Raw genomic sequence first — 16,414 nt, 5'->3', positions numbered from 1 at the left:
TGCTGGGGACGAAGCGCCCGCCTAGAACCTTCCACGTGCATGATGCCATGCACACCTTAATTTCGGCTCAATGGGATGTCCCGGAAGCGAGCCTTAAAGTGGCTAGGGCTATGTCCCGCCTCTATCCTTTGGCTGTGAGTGAACGTGAGGCCTATCTGTGGCCTACCGTGGATTCTTTAATCACTGCGGTGACTAAGAGAAACGGCGTTGCCGGTGGAAGGTGGCACGGCCCTAAAGGACGCCCAAGACAGAAGATTGGAGGCGGCCTTAAGGTTGTCCTTTGAGGCGGCTGCTTTAAGTTTGCAGGCCTCGGTTTGCGGCTCCTATGTGGCCAGGGCGTGCCTGACTATGGTGCAGCGGGCTTCCCCCTCGGATCATTCCTTGAGGGCTGATTGGCCGGCCCTGGAATCGGGCTTAGCCTATTTGGCAGACTTGCTGTATGATGTCTTGAGGGCCTCAGCTAAAGGCATGGCTCAGACAATCTCTGCGCGGCGGTGGCTTTGGCTGAAACATTGGTCTGCTGACCACGCCTCTAAATCCCGCCTGGCTAGATTGCCTTTTAAAGGCAAGCTGCTCTTGGGGTCGAGCTGGACAAAATCGTGACCGATCTCGGCACGTCTAAGGGCAAGAAATTACCAGAGGTCAGGGCTCGGGCTAGTACTCGTCCCGGTACCTCCAGAGGACGGTTTGCAGGAAGCCCGTCGGTACCGCCCGGGCAAGTCGGGTTCCTCTGCCCCCTCTTCCTTCAAGAGGAATTTCTCCCCCAGCAGCATTCCTTTCGCAGAGACCGCCGTCCCGGAGGTGCTTCCTCCGGTCCTCCCCCAGGGTCTCGTACCCAATGACCGGGGCCTTGGTCCACGCCCCAGTGCAGATTGGAGGACGGCTGTCCTCGTTTCTGGGCGAGTGGACCACAATAACTTCAGACGCGTGGGTGCTGGAAGTCATCAGAGACGGCTACAAGCTAGAGTTCTGCCGACCCTTAAAAGACGGGTTTGTACTCTCTCCCTGCAAGTCTCCGGTCAAAGCTGTGGCAGTGCAGCAGACCTTGGACAATCTGATCCGCCTGGGCGCGGTCGTTCCTGTGCCAGAAAGTCAGCTTGGCAAGGGACGTTACTCCATTTCCTTTGTGGTACCAAAGAAAGGAGGTTCTGTCCGGCCTATCCTCGACCTCAAAGGGGTCAATCGGGCCTTGAAAGTGCGGCACTTTCGCATGGAGACTCTCCGCTCTGTTATAGCGGCAGTGAAGGCAGGAGAGTTCTTGGCTTCCTTGGACATCAAGGAAGCGTACCTGCATATTCCCATCTGGCCTCCTCATCAACGCTTTCTGCGTTTTGCAGTCCTGGGACGACACTTCCAGTTCAGAGCCCTCCCATTCGGGTTGGCTACTGCTCCGCGGACCTTTTCCAAAGTAATGGTGGTCATCGCGGCCTTCCTACGAAAGGAAGGGGTACAAGTCCATCCTTATCTGGACGACTGGTTGATCCGAGCCCCCTCTTATGCAGAGTGCGGCAAAGCTGTGGACCGGGTAGTTGCTCTGGTGAGCTCCCTGGGATGGATCATCAACTGGGAGAAGAGCCAGCTGCGCCCGACTCAGTCCCTGGAGTACCTGGGAGTTCGATTCGACACCCAAGTGGGCAGAGTGTTCCTGCCAGACAATCGGATTGTCAACTTCAGGCTCAGGTGGACCAGTTCCTGGAGCCTCTCCTCTTCGGCTTGGGACTATGTGCAGCTGTTGGGCTCTATGACGGCCACGATGGAAGTAGTGCCCTGGGCCAGGGCTCATATGAGACCACTTCAACACTCCTTGCTGCAGCGCTGGACTCCGATGTCGGAGGATTATGCTGTGCGACTTCCCTTGGACCCAGCAGTGCGCAAGGCGCTGAGCTGGTGGATGCAGACAGACAAATTGTCTGCGGGAATGCCTCTGGTGACCCCAGAGTGGATTGTCGTCACGACGGGACGCCTCTTTGTCGGGCTGGGGAGCCCACTGCTTGGGAAGGACAGCGCAGGGGCTCTGGTCTCCTGCAGAGGCAAAGTGGTCTATCAACCTCCTGGAACTCAGAGCCATTCGGTTGGCGCTTTTGGAGTTCATCCCGGTACTGGTGTGGAAGCCTGTACGGGTCCTGTCGGACAATGCCACGGCTGTGGCCTATGTCAACCGCCAGGGAGGTACCAAGAGCGCCCCTCTAGCCAAGGAGGCTATGTATCTTGCCAGTGGGCGGAAGCGAACCTGGAGCAGCTTTCAGCGGCCCACATTGCCGGAGTCATGAATGTCAAGGCGGACTTTCTCAGTCGCCATACCTTGGGAGCCCGGAGAGTGGCAGCTATCTGCTCAGGCGTTCTTGGACATCACGAAGCGCTGGGGCCAGCCGGAGCCTAGATCTGATGGCGTCATCGGCCAATTGCCAAGTGCCGCGCTTCTTCAGCAGAGGACGGGACCCTCGATCCCTGGGAGTAGATGCTCTTCTCCAACAGTGGCCGACACAAGAGCTCCTCTATGTGTTCCCGCCCTGGCCCATGTTGGGCAGGGTGCTAGACCGGGTGGCAAAGCATCCCGGCAGGGTAATCCTGGTGGGTCCGGATTGGCCCAGGCGTCCCTGGTATGCGGACTTGATCAGGCTCTCAGTGGACGATCCTCTGCGACTGCCAGTGGAACAGGGCCTGTTACATCAGGGTCCCGTGGTGATGGAGGATCCCTCCCCCTTTGGTCTTACGGCCTGGCTATTGAGCGGCAGCGTCTGAGGAAGAAGGGCTTCTCAGACAAGGTCATCGCCACTATGCTGAGAGCGAGGAAGCGCTCTACTTCTACTGCTTACGCCAGGGTTTGGCGTATCTTTGCAGCGTGGTGTGAAGCAGGCTCTCTTTCTCCCTTCACTGCTCCAATTTCTTCAGTGTTGGCGTTCCTGCAAGAAGGTCTGGAGAAAGGCCTGTCGCTCAGTTCCCTTAAAGTCCAGGGTAGCGGCTCTGGCTTGCTTCAGGGGCCGCCCTGAAGGGTGCTTCCCTGGCTTCACAGCCAGATGTGGTGCGCTTTCTCAAGGGAGTTAATCACCTGCGCCCTCCTCTGCACTCAGTGGTGCCTGCGTGGATCTCAACCTGGTGCTAAGAGCATTGCAGAAGCCGCCTTTTGAACCCTTGTCGAGGGCATCTCTGAAAGACCTGACGTTGAAAGCAGTCTTTTTGGTGGCTATCACTTCAGCCAGAAGAGTTTCCGAGCTCCAGGCGCTCTCTTGTCGAGAGCCTTTTCTGCAGTTCACTGAGGCAGGAGTGACTATTCGCACAGTGCCTTCCTTCCTGCCCAAGATTGTTTCTCGCTTCCATGTGAATCAGCAGCTCTGTCTCCCTTCCTTTCGTTGGGAGGACTACCCAGAGGAGTACTCTGCTCTTAAATATCTGGATGTGAGACGAGTCATCATCAGATACTTGGAAGTGACCAATGATTTCCGGAAATCGGATCATCTGTTTGTCCTGTTTGCAGGTCCTCATAAGGGTCTGCAGGCTGCTAAGCCTACAGTGGCAAGATGGGTCAAGGAAGCCATTGCAGCGGCTTATGTGGCCGCGGGGAAGGTGCCGCCTATCCAGCTGAAGGCTCACTCCACTAGAGCTCAGGCGGCCTCGATGGCAGAGGCCGGATCCGTCTCCTTGGAAGAGATATGCAAGGCGGCAACTTGGGCTTCAGCCCATACTTTCTCCAAGCATTACCGCTTGACTGTGGCTGCATGGGCGGAGGCCCGGTTTGGAGCTTCAGTGTTGAGGTCAGGGATTTCTATGTCCCGCCCTGGGTGAGTACTGCTTCGGTACATCCCACCAGTCTATGGATTGATCAGCTTGATGATATGGAAGGTAAAATTATGTATAATCATACCTGATAATTTTCTTTCCATTAATCATAGCTGATCAATCCATAGCCCCTCCCAGATATCTGTACTGTTTTTATTCTGGTTGAATTGTAGGTTCAAGTTTAGCCTTCAGTTTCTTCAGGAGGACTTCGTGTTCAAGTTCTTCTTTCACTTGGATTCTTCAAGAGTTGAGACGAGTTTGTGTTACAGTGAGCTGCTGCATTCCTCTCCCCTCCGTTTTACGGGGCTGGATTGAGATTTAAATTCTGCCGGCACTCCCTCCCGCTTCGTGCGGCTGTAGGGCAGCTTTGTACCCCTCCCGCTTCGGCTGTGTTAGGGTCAGTCAGCTCCTCCCGCGGTTGCGGTTGCAGGATAAGCCAGATCCCCCCGCATCGGCGGGTGTGGTGTCCCTCCCCCGCTCCGCGGGGATGAGCTGGACGGATTCCCCTCCCCCACTTGTGTGGGGATGAGCTGGGTTAATTCCCCTCCCCTGTTTCGGCGGTGGTGAGCTGGGCAGAGTGTCCCTTTGTGGGTGTAATTCTCTAAGTGCTGAGTCCTGCGGATGGAGCTTTGATATCGACATACTGAGGAGTTTCCGGCAGCACATGACCACATATAGGGAGGCAAAAGTTTGCTCTCTATCTCCACCTGCTGGTAGATGGATACAACCCACCAGTCTATGGATTGATCAGCTATGATTAATGGAAAGAAAATTATCAGGTATGATTATACATAATTTTACCATTTTTTGGATGAAGATAGTTACTGTTGAAAAGCAGGTCTCCTCCTCGCAATCTATCTCAACGTCTCGTGTTAAATAAAGACTTTTGTTTTATTATTTTTTTTTATTGCTTTACTTATATTACACAAGTAATAACTTGTTACATGCAACACAGGGAAATAATACAAATTCAATATGTCTTCACATACAAGGAAAAAACTTTTTGACTTCATTTTTGTTTCGTATTTAACCCTTCCTTAGACCACAAACTTGGGAATTGACTAAAACATTTAAGGAAATCAAAGTGGAAGACAATAAATAAGGAAAGGCTCAGCCCGCCCTACGTTAAATCATACAGCGTATTTAACAGTTTGTTGTTTCCTTGATACCCTCTTCAGGTCTATGAAAGCCCTAAACTGATCTGGTACAAAAAACCCATATTTGATTCCCAAATATTTAACTATGCATTTACAAAGGTAAGCTAAAAAGAAAGTAGCCCCCAACAATTTTTTGTTCCATCTCTCATATCTAAGAAACTTTTCCGTTTGTCTTGAGTAGATCTAGTGACATCTGAGAATATCCTTAATTTTTTACCACAAAATTTTTGGTTAACATTCTTAAAGTATAACTTCAAAATGGCATTAAAGTCTTGTTCAAATACAAATGATACCAATAATGTGACCCTTTTTGTTACTTTTGATAATTAGTCCTCCAAAATCAAGGAAATATTTCTTAAATCATCCAATTTCTCCTCTTCCTCGACCTGTTCCATTTCTTCATAAGGACCTACTTGTCTCTTCTTTTCTGGAAGAAAGAATATCTTATAGGAGGAATATTTTGAGCTGAAATTTTCAATAAGATATATATTTTTTTAATAGTTCTAAAGGAAGAATTCCAACAGGCCTTGGGAAGTTCAATATCTTCATATTTAGACGTCTGTTATAATTTTCAATTTGTTCTATTTTTTGACGTATAAACAAATTATCTTTCATAACTGCTGAAACATTGTCCTTAATAGTTAAAACATCAGTTTGATATTTTAGTACCTGATCATTGAAGTTCTGCTTTAATTTATCCATCGATTTGGAAAGCTGCTCCGCCGTTGAAACTAGTGTTGTTTCCTGGGTTGATTTTGTAACAGAAAAGTTCAGTTTGTCAATTGCCTGCCAGAGGGCATCAAGGGTTACTACCACAGGAGGATTCAATACACCCTTCTTATCCAAAGTCTCTGCTTCCACTGCCGGCCGCCCTGATGAGGAGCCGCTACCACAGGGCCCAATTCCAGCGCCTTCCGCGTTCTTGGGACCCGTCATCTCCACCCATGACTCGGCAGGACATGGTGGTATCTCAGCTTCCGGGGGGGGGGGGGGGATAATGTTGTTTCATGATCCAAGGGTGTTGAGGGTCCTCATTCGGCACACACAGCGGAACTTCCCCCGGTTATAGTCCGTGGGCACCGGAGTGCGAAGCTGTTGAGGGTTTGTTGCTTCGGGGAAGCCGCAAGGGCTGGAAGCGGTAAGGACCTTACAATCCCCTTTCTTTTAGTATGAGGCATAGCAGCAGCGGTAATCAATTCAATTCAAAAATCTTCAGCAAGCCCTCCTAAATAGCCTCACTCCTCTCAGCGTGTCAGCGCCATCTTGGTCACGCCCCGTGACTTTTATTCCCTACATATGAGATTAGAAACGATTTTAGAATGCTAACAGGAGTAGAAACCTACTTTTCTTAAAATTTCCCTGTATATATTTACTGTCTCTGAAATTCTCCTTAGGAAATATCTTAAAGAGGGTTCTGGAAATAGCTGCTGTTGACACAATTTTGTTTCTGAATTATTTGCCCAGTGAACGGAAAATGCTCCTCTTGATGTTATTCTTTGGGAGATTTTAATATGCACATAGAGGATGTTCAAGCTAAGCATGTGTCTGTTTCATTCCTTATTGCATGATTACATTAATCCAATGGATGCAGGGCCCTACTCATTTGGGTATACACTTGCTTGAATTGATTTTCTGTGGACTATGCCAGTTACTCCTCTTGTGGACTGACAAAACAAACAAAAAGGACAATTAATCCTCCTCATATGCCCAGTATCCCACTACCACTACTCACAGAGCATACCGTGAATCAACTTCAGTTGCATTTTCCGCTGGCTGCACCAAACAGGGACATGTCATAACTTAACACTGGCTCCCACTAAAAGAATGTATTGCATTCAAGTTTGCACCCTGGTCCACAAAATCGTTCACGGAGAAGCTCCGACATACATGTCAGACCTTATAGACTTACCTATGAGGAATGCAAAAAGATCATCACGCAATTCCTTAATCTCCATTATCCTAATTGCAAAGGGCTAAAATATAAATCCACATATGCGACCAGTTTCTCATAATCTGACGCAGCTATGGAACGCACTACCGAAGGCCATAAAAAACAACGCAGGACCTAACCATCTTCCAAAGACTACTAAAACAGATCTTTTCAAGAAGGCATACCATAAGCATTCATTGTAAATACTAAAAAAAAAAACCAACACCATACATGATATATACAAAACCGAACTTCTATCACATGACTGATTAAACTCTCTGAAATTAATGATTAAGCAATACCACTTTAAACCGTATGCTGAATAGGGACTCTATATAGTCGAAGACCCAATGTACGTTACAATCCAATTCACTACTTAGAAACCTTCACGCAATACCATCATGTATTATTCTTTACCATGTGTGTATGCACATGATGTACATATACAACCTGATCCATTTTAACTGTTATGTCACATGTTTAGTATCAAGTATGAATGCACCTTAACGCAATGCTATTTGTAACTCTGTTATCCGGAAATGGCGACGGTCTGCAAGGCAACCGCCATTACGGCAAATGTAAGCCACATTGAGCCTGCAAATTGGTGGGAAAATGTGGGATACAAATGCTACAAATAAATAAATTAAATGCTATCAACCAACCAATCAACAGTCAGAAGGCAACGCCAATCAGCATTCAATGCTAAACTAATAAAATAAGGAAACACAGACTCATACAACACAGCTGATCAAAAACATGATCATAGCGAATACTGTGTGCTACTAAAGGCGCTCATATGTTGATGCAGATTGCAAGACTGATTTTCATCCAAATGTTTGTTTAAACTCCTGATAGTTTTCTCCACATACAATTTTATGCAGGGACATTGTATGTATTCGCTATGATCATAGTAAGTAACGGCAGATAAAGATCTGAATGGTCCATTCAGTCTGCCCAACAGTCACATTCATTCTCAATTCAAAATTAAATCAATAATGAATGTGATATTATATGCTTGATCATGGTCTCTTTTTTTGCTGTTTCTGGGACATAGACCGTAGAAGTCCACCTGGCTCTGTCCTTGTGTTCCAACTACTGGCGTTCATGTCAAAGCCCACTCCAGTCTATCCGAATCCATCTTGTCATTACAGGACACAGACCATAAAGTCTGCCCGGCGCTGGCCTCACGTTCCAGATTACATGGGTTCCTTCAATGCTCTCTGCAGCCCCTCCTAAACCGGATTGTACATGCGGGACTCAGACTGGACAAGCCAGCCCAACACCGGCCTTAGTTGATACAGCCAGAGTTGCCATCTAAGCACCACTTGACCTGCAAACACATATGCAACCCTTTAAGTTTTGTTTTTTTATACCATTCATTTTCTAATTTGAGATCGGGAGGGCACTCTAGACATCAACCACCCTCTCTGTGAAAAAGATTTATCTTACATTACTCCTAAGTATACCAACCCACATCCTCAATTCATGTCCTCTTGGTTATACCATTTTCCCTTCTCGGAAATATTTGTTTCCATATTAATACCTTTCAAGTATTTAAATGTCTATATCATATCTCCCCTGTCCCTCCTCTCCTCTAGGGTGTACATCTTCAGGTCTTCCAGTCTCTTCTCATACGTCTTTTGGTGCAATCCCCATATAGTTTTTGTTGCCATCCTCTGGACCGCTTCAAGTCTTCTTACATCTTTATCAAGATATGACCTCCAAAACGGAACACAATACTCCAAGTGAGGTCTCACCAACGACTTGTACAGGGGCATCAACACCTCCTTTCTTCTGCTGGTTACACCTCTCTCTATTATGCCTAGCATCCTTCTAGCTATGGCCACCGCCTTGTCACACTGCTTTGTCACCTTCAGATCCTCAGATTTATCTCCCCAAGGTCCCTCTCCCCGTCTGTGCACATCAGCCTCTCACTGCCTAACAAATACGTTTCCCTCGGATTTCTACTCCTTAAGTGCATCACTCTGCACTTCTTTGCATTGAATTTTATATTGTCAAACATTAGACCATTCTTCTAACTTTTGCAGATCCTTTTTCATGTTTTCCACACCCTCTAGGGTGTCGACTCTATTACAAATCTTGGTATCATTCACAAAAAGGCAAACCTTACTTCTAACCCTTTGGCAATGTCGCTCACAAATATATTGGAACAGAATTGGCCCAAGCACAGATCCTTGAGGCACTCCATTACTCACCCTTTCCTTCCTCCAAGCTAATTCCATTAACCACTACTCTCTGGCGTCCATCTTCAACCAGTTCCTAATCCAGTTCACCACTTGGGTTCCCTAACTTCAGCCTGTCAGGTTTATTCAAGAGCCTCCTATGAGGAACCGTGTCCAAGGCTTTGCTGAAATCTAAGTAAATCTTGCGCATATCCTCAATCCAGTTCTCTGGTCACCCAGTCAAAGAATAAATTAGACTCGCTTGACATGGTTTACCTTTGGTAAAACTATGTTGTCTCGGTTCTTGTAATCTATTTGATTCCAGGAAATCCACTGTCCTTTCCTTCAGCATTGCCTCCATTACTACTTTTACAATAACTGAAGTGAGACCTTACCAACCGACCTGTAGTTTCCAGCATCTTTTCTGTCATCACTTTTGTGAAGAGGGACCACGTGTGCTCTTCTCCAATCCCATGGAACCTCCCCGTCTCCAAGGATTTATTAAACAAACTAGTAAAAAAGCCCCGTTTCTGATGCAAATGAACTGGGGGGCTAGCAAGGTTTTCTTCTGTGTGCATGTGAGAGTGTGTGTGTCCCTGCCCTCTCTCCCTCCCCTGTGCTGTGTGTCTCGTCCGCGACAGCCCAGGAGCTCTGAAAGTTAAAACAGAAACTTTAAAAATTCTAGAAGCAACGAGGCGCGCGCAGGGACACGCTCATGCGCAAGTGACTTTCTGCCCGCGCGCTTCCTTCAGTTCTCTTTTTTCCGCTTCGTGAGGGAGTTGTGTTTTTTCGCTGCTCCTCGTGATTTCAGCCCAGGAGAATTTTTTCACGTTTACGCAACTCCATTTTCCTTACTATTCTTCACAATTAAAAAAAAAAAGTATTTTTTTCCCTTAAACTTTAGATTTTTCAAGTTTCCTTTCCTTTTCATTGTGGCCGTCCTTAGGCCGCTCGTCCGTGTCTTTTCCCTTTTTGTCCCTTTTTTTAAGTGGGCACCATCGAGCCGTTTAATTTTGCAGACACTATTTTCCCACCCATGTCACCGAGGACTCCCAGCAGCTTCAAGCGCTGTTCTCACTGCAACCGGACCATCTACTTTACCAACCCTCATGCTTGGTGTCTCCAGTGCCTCGGGCCCGATTGTCTTCCAGCTGCTTGCAAGCTGTGTAAGTTAATGAAAAAAAGGACCCAGGTGGCTCGAGAGGCTTAGCGCGAAAGTATTTTTCGATGGTCCGGTCCTTTGTTGGCGGACATCGGTATCGAGGGAAGCAGCACCAAGAGTCCAGGTAATGGCTGCCGGAGAGACCACTTCGAGCTGGGAGCAGCGAGGCATCGAGTGGGTCTCCACCTGTCTCGAGGCCTACCGCTATGCAGGCCCCCGGGACCGCCCTAAGTCGGACCCAGCCCCGAGGAGGCTTGAGGATTCAACGTCCTCATCGGTACCTAGGAGTGTCAATGACGGGCGTCAGGCGAAGGCTAAGAATCATCGCCATCGATCTCATGGTACGGGAGCTCCGGGGAGCTGAGGGATTCGGCACCCGAGAGAAGCGTCCTCGGCACTGGGAGGACCGCTCACCCTCCATTCAGGAGGTGCCGATGCGTTAGTCATCCATCAGCCTGGTACCGGCTCTCGAACCCCTCCAGATTATGGCATCGACTCCTGTACCGGCCCCACAGCCTTTTCCGATGGCCGCCCTAGATGAGTGTCTCCAGGCCATTCTTACAGGATTTCTGGAAGGGATGCTTCGTCCATCTGCTTTGGTACCGGAGGTGCTTGTGCCTCCGGTGTCTACTGCTGAGATGGCGTCTGGCCCATCTCCTGTGAGGAGGTCCCAGTACGCTGGCTACCAACCAGGTTGACTCTCCCTTGACGTCGGTGGAGTACGCTTCGCCGGAGTCCAGGCAAAGGTCGACTTCTCGACATCCCCCATGAGGACGTCGATCCTCGAAGTCGAGACAGGCTCGGGCTGCTCTTCGAGAGCTTCTGTCCAATACCGAAGAGGAGCACTCATGGGGAGAGGAGGAAGACCCCAGGTATTTTTCAGAGGAAGATTCCCAGGGGCTTCCTTCTGATCCTACTCCGCCTATTGAAGTTAGACAATCTCCACCTGAGAGTCTTACTTTTTCATCTTTTGTGCGGGAAATGTCTAAGGACATTCCATTTCCCATGGAGGCTGTGGATGAGCCCAGGGCTGAGATGTTCGAGGTCCTGGATTATCCTTCTCCACCTGTAGAGGTTGCAACGGCCCCTCTGCATAATATGCTCAGGGAAGAATTGTGGCGGAATTGATCTTCTCTAATTCAGTTGTCAACAAGAAGTCCGAGTCCCAGTGCAGAGTACATGGTGAGCCTGTGACGGTGAAAGCCCAACTTCCTCACGATTCCATGGTGGTGGACTCTGCTCTCGGGAGAGCCAAGAGTACTAGAGACTATGCCTCGGCGCCCCCGGGCAGAGAGTCTAGGACCTTGGATTCTTTTGGGAGGCGTACGTATCAGGCTGGAATTCTCGCCACCAAGATTCAAACATACCAGTTGTACACCAGCATTCACTTGCGGAACTCAGTTAAGCAACTGTGCAGTTTAGTTGAAGCTCTCCCTCCGGAGCTTGCTGAACCTTTTCACCAGGTGGTCAGGCAGCAGAAGGCGTGTCACAAATTCCTGGCCAGGGGGGCTTACGACACTTTTGATGCCGCATCCCGAGTAGCTGCTCAGGGTATTGTGATGCGCAGACTCTCATGGATGCGTGTCTCGGACCTGGATCAGAAGACCCAGCAGCAAATGGTGGATGTTCCTTGCCGGGGGGGATAACCTTTTTGGAGAGAAGGTTGAGGATATGGTCAATACCCTCAAGAAGCATCATGATGCTATGGATTTTCTCTCCCGCCGGATGCCTTCTGCTACTACCTCCTCCTCTAGGAGGTTTTTTGGAGGGAGGAGGAGGAGTGCTCCCTATTCCTATAATAGGCGTAGGTACACTCCTGCCCCTCGGCAGCCTGTTCAAGCTTGCTCCCAGCAGGCTCGCTCTCGTCAGCGGCGTGCGCCGAAGGCCCCTCCGGCTCCCCAGCAAAAGCAATGGACAGGCTTTGACTGGCTCCAGAGCAGCATAGCCAAGATCAAAGTGTCTGTAACAGACGATCTGACTGTTGTGGGGAGGTTTATATTTTTTCACCAAAGGTGGTCTCTTATAACCTCCGACAGGTGGTTTTCTTCAAAATAGTCCGGTCTGGGTACGGCTCTCAATCTGGAATCAAACCTCCAATTGCCCCCCGGGCGCTCCATCCCTTCAGTTCCAGCACAAGCATGGTACTTGCAGAGGAACTCTCTGCCCTTTCTAACGGCCCAATGCGGCGAACCCATCCCACCAGGGGAAGAAGGGCTGGATTTCTATTCCGGTAATCTTCCTTGTGCAAAAGAAAAACAGGGGGGATGCATCCCATCCTAGACCTAAGGGCCCTGAACAAATTCCTAGTCAGAAGAAAGTTCGGATGCTTTCCCTGGGCACCCTTCTTCCCATGATTCAGGAGAACGACATTGGCTATGTGCCTCTCTGGACCTTAAAGGACACCTACACTCACATCTCAGTGCTCCCAAATCACAGGAAGTACCTCCGATTTCGACTGGGAACTCAGCACTTTCAGTACTGCATACTGCCCTTTGGTCTCGCATCTGCGCCCATGGTTTTTACAAAGTGCTTGGCAGTTGTCGCAACGTCGCTACACAGACTTGGGAGTGCAGGAGTTCTATGATCAATGCAGATTACTATTCAACTACTCGAGCTGCTGGAGTTTGTCATCAATTATCCCAAGTCCCATCTGATTCCCGTACAAAAGTTGGAGCTCTGTTGAACACACGGACGTCTCGAGCTTATCTTCCCCAGGCAAGGGCAGACAACCTTCTGCCCTAGTGTCCTCAACTCGAGCATCCCAACAGATCACAGCTCGGCAGATGTTGAGGCTTCTGGGCTACATGGCCTCCACAGTTCATGTGAGTCCCATGGCACGTCTACACATGATCCTAGCTTCTCAGTGGTGTCAGGCTACAGGGGATCTAGAGGATGTCATCTATCTCTCCACCGATTTTTGCAATTCCCTTCAGTGGTGGACCGTTCGCTACAATCTGACCTTGGGACGTCCATTCCAAAGTCCTCAGCAACAAAAAGTGCTGATGACTGATGCATCCCTCCTGGGGTGGGGAGCTCATGTAGATGGGCTCCGCACTCAAGGAGTTTGGTCTTTTCAGGAAACGCTTCTTCAGATCAACCTCTTGAAATTACGAGCGATCTGGAATGCATTAAAGGCTTTCAGAGACCGGCTGTCCAACCAAATTATCCTAATTCAGACAAGACGATCAGGTTTAGATGTATTACACCAACAAGCAGGGGGGCACAGGATCTCGACCTCTGTGTCAGGAAGCTGTCAGGATGTGGCTTTGGGCGCGCCAGCACGGCATGTTTCTCCAGGCTACGTATCTGGCAGGCGTAAACAACAGTCTGGCCGACAGGTTGAGCAGGATCATGCAACCTCACGAGTGGTCACTCAACATGGACGTTGTCCGCAAGATCTTCCGAGCGTGGGGCACCCCTCTGTGGATCTTTTCGCCACTCAGGACAATCACAAGGTCCCTCGATTCTGTTCCAGACTTCAGGCCACGGCAGACTAGCGTCATATGCCTTTCTCCTTCATTGGGGGACAGGTCTCCTGTATGCGTATCTCCCATACCTTAGTAGGGAAAACTCTGCTGAAACTCAGGCAAGACCGCGGAACCATGATTCTGATTGCACCTTTCTGGCCCCGTAAGATCTGGTTCCCTCTTCTTCTGGACTTGGTCCTCCGAAGAACCATTAAGATTTAGACCTGTTTTCCAACCCTCATCACTCGAACAAAGGGTCGCTTCTACATCCCAACCTCCAGTCTTACGGCCTGGATGTTGAAAGAAGTTGCCTCTCAGAGGGTGTCCTCCCGAGTCTTGCTTGCTTCCAGGAAAGATTCCACGAAAAAGGAGTTATTCTTTTAAATGGAGGAGGTTTGCCGTCTGGTGTGACAGCAAGGCCCTAGATCCTTTTTCTTGTCCTACACAGACCCTGCTTGAATACCTTCTACACTTATCAGAGTCTGGTCTTAAGACTAACTCAGTAAGAGTTCATCTTAGTGCAATCAGTGCTTACCATCAGCGTGTAGAGGGTCAGCCTATCTCTGGACAGCCTTTAGTAGTTCGTTTTATGAGAGGTTTGCTTTTGTCAAAGCCCCCGGTCAAACCTTCGCTGGTGTCATGGGATCTTAACGTCGTTCTCATCCAGCTGATGAAGCCTCCTTTTGAGCCACTGAATTCCTGCCATCTGAAGTACTTGACCTGGAAGGTCATTTTCTTGGTGGCTGTTACTTCAGCTCGTAGGGTCAGTGAGCTCCAAGCCCTGGTAGTCCATGCTCCTTATATTAAATTTCATCATAACAGAGTAGTCCTCCGCACTCATCCTGTTCTTGCCAAAGGTGGTGTCGGAGTTCCATCTGAACCAGTCAATTGTCTTGCCAACATTTTTTCCCTGTCCACACACCCGCCCTGGTGAGGACAAGTTGCACACCTTGGACTGTAAGAGAGCATTGGCCTTTTACATGGAGCAGACAAAGCCCTATAGACAGTCTGCCCAGTTGTTTGTTTCTTTTGATCCCAACAGGATGGGGGTTGCCATCGGAAAATGCACCATTTCCAGTTGGTTAGCAGATTGCATTTCCTTCACTTATGCCCAAGCTGGGTTGACTTTGGAAGGCCATGTCACGGCTCATAATGTTCGGGCCATGGCTTCGTCAGTGGCTCACTTAAAGTCAACTTCCATTGAAGAGATTTGCAAGGCTGCAACGTGGTCTTCTGTCCACACAATCACATCTCACTACTGCCTTCAGCAGGATACCCGATGCGACAGTCAGTTTGGGCAGTCGGTGTTACAGAATCTGTTTGGAGTTTAGAATCCAACTCCACCCTCATAGGCCCATTTCTGTTCTGTTCTGTTCCAGGCTGCACTCTCACTTAGTTGTGTTTATTTTTAGGTCAATCTCAGTTACGTCCTCGCCGTTGCGAGGCCCAATTGACCAGTGTTCATTGTTTTGAGTGAGCCTGGGTGCTAGGGATACCCCATGCGTTATGATGTCCAGCCTGCTTGTCCTCGGAGAAAATGAAGATACATACCTGTAGCAGGTATTCTCCGAGGACAGCAGGCTGGACATCATCACAACCCTCCCTCCTCCCCTTTGGAGTTGTTCTTCTTCTCGTTTGCATTTTATATAACTGAGGGAAGCACGCGGGCATTGCGGGAGGGAAGTCACTCGCGCATGCGTGGTGCGTTTTCTCCGCGCATGCCTCGTCGTTTCTAGAATTTTTAAAGTTTCTGTTTTAACTTCCGGAGCTCCTGGGCCGTCGCGGACGACGAACGACCTATGTGTGATGATGTCCAGCCTGCTGTCCTTGGAGATACCTTCCATGTATCTTAATTTTATCGAAACCAGATGGCGTCCATCTTTTGTTTCAATAATACGGTCAGGGACACCCAAATCTCAACATTTAGGTCGACCTTAGAGATGGTCATCCCCGATTTTCAGCAAATAATGGAAACCAAAGAACGTCCATCTCAAAAACGACCAAATCCAAGGCATTTGGTTGTGGGAGGATCCAGCATTCGTAGTGCACTGGTTCCCCTCACATGCCAGGACACCAGCCGGGCACCCTAGGGGGCACTGCAGTGGACTTCAAAAAATTGCTCCCAGGTGCATAGCTCCCATACCTTTGGTGCTGAGCCCCCCACCCCCCCCCCCCCCCCAAAACCCTCTCCACACAACTGTACACGACTACCATATGCCTAAGGGGTGAAGGGGGACACCTATATGTGGTGGGTACAGTGGTTTTCGGTGGGTTTTGAAGGGCTCACATTACCAGAACAAGTGTAACAGGTGGGGAGGGGGGGGGGATGGGCCTGGATCCGCCTGCCTGAAGTGCACTGCACCCACTAAAAACTGCTCCAAGGTACCTGCATACTGCTGTCATGGAGCTGGGTATGACATTTGAGGCTGGCATAGAGGCTGGCAAAAAAAAAAATTTTTTAGGGTGGAAGGGGGTTGGTGACCACTGGGGGAGTAAGGGGAGGTCATCCCCGATTCCCTCCGGTGGTCATCTGGTCAGTTCAGGCACCTTTTTGAGGCTTGGTCGTGAAAACAATGGGACCAAGTTAAGTCGACCAAAATGCTCGTCAGGGACGCCCTTCTTTTACCATTATCGTCCGACGATGCCCATCTCTTAAGCACGCCCCAGTCCCACCTTCGCTACGCCTCTGACGCCCCCGTGAACTTGGTCATCCCTGCGACAGACTGCAGTTGAGGACG

This window comes from Microcaecilia unicolor, chromosome 4, assembly GCF_901765095.1.
Source record: "Microcaecilia unicolor chromosome 4, aMicUni1.1, whole genome shotgun sequence".
Lineage (NCBI taxonomy): Eukaryota > Metazoa > Chordata > Amphibia > Gymnophiona > Siphonopidae > Microcaecilia > Microcaecilia unicolor.
This window is presented reverse-complemented; position numbering follows the sequence as displayed.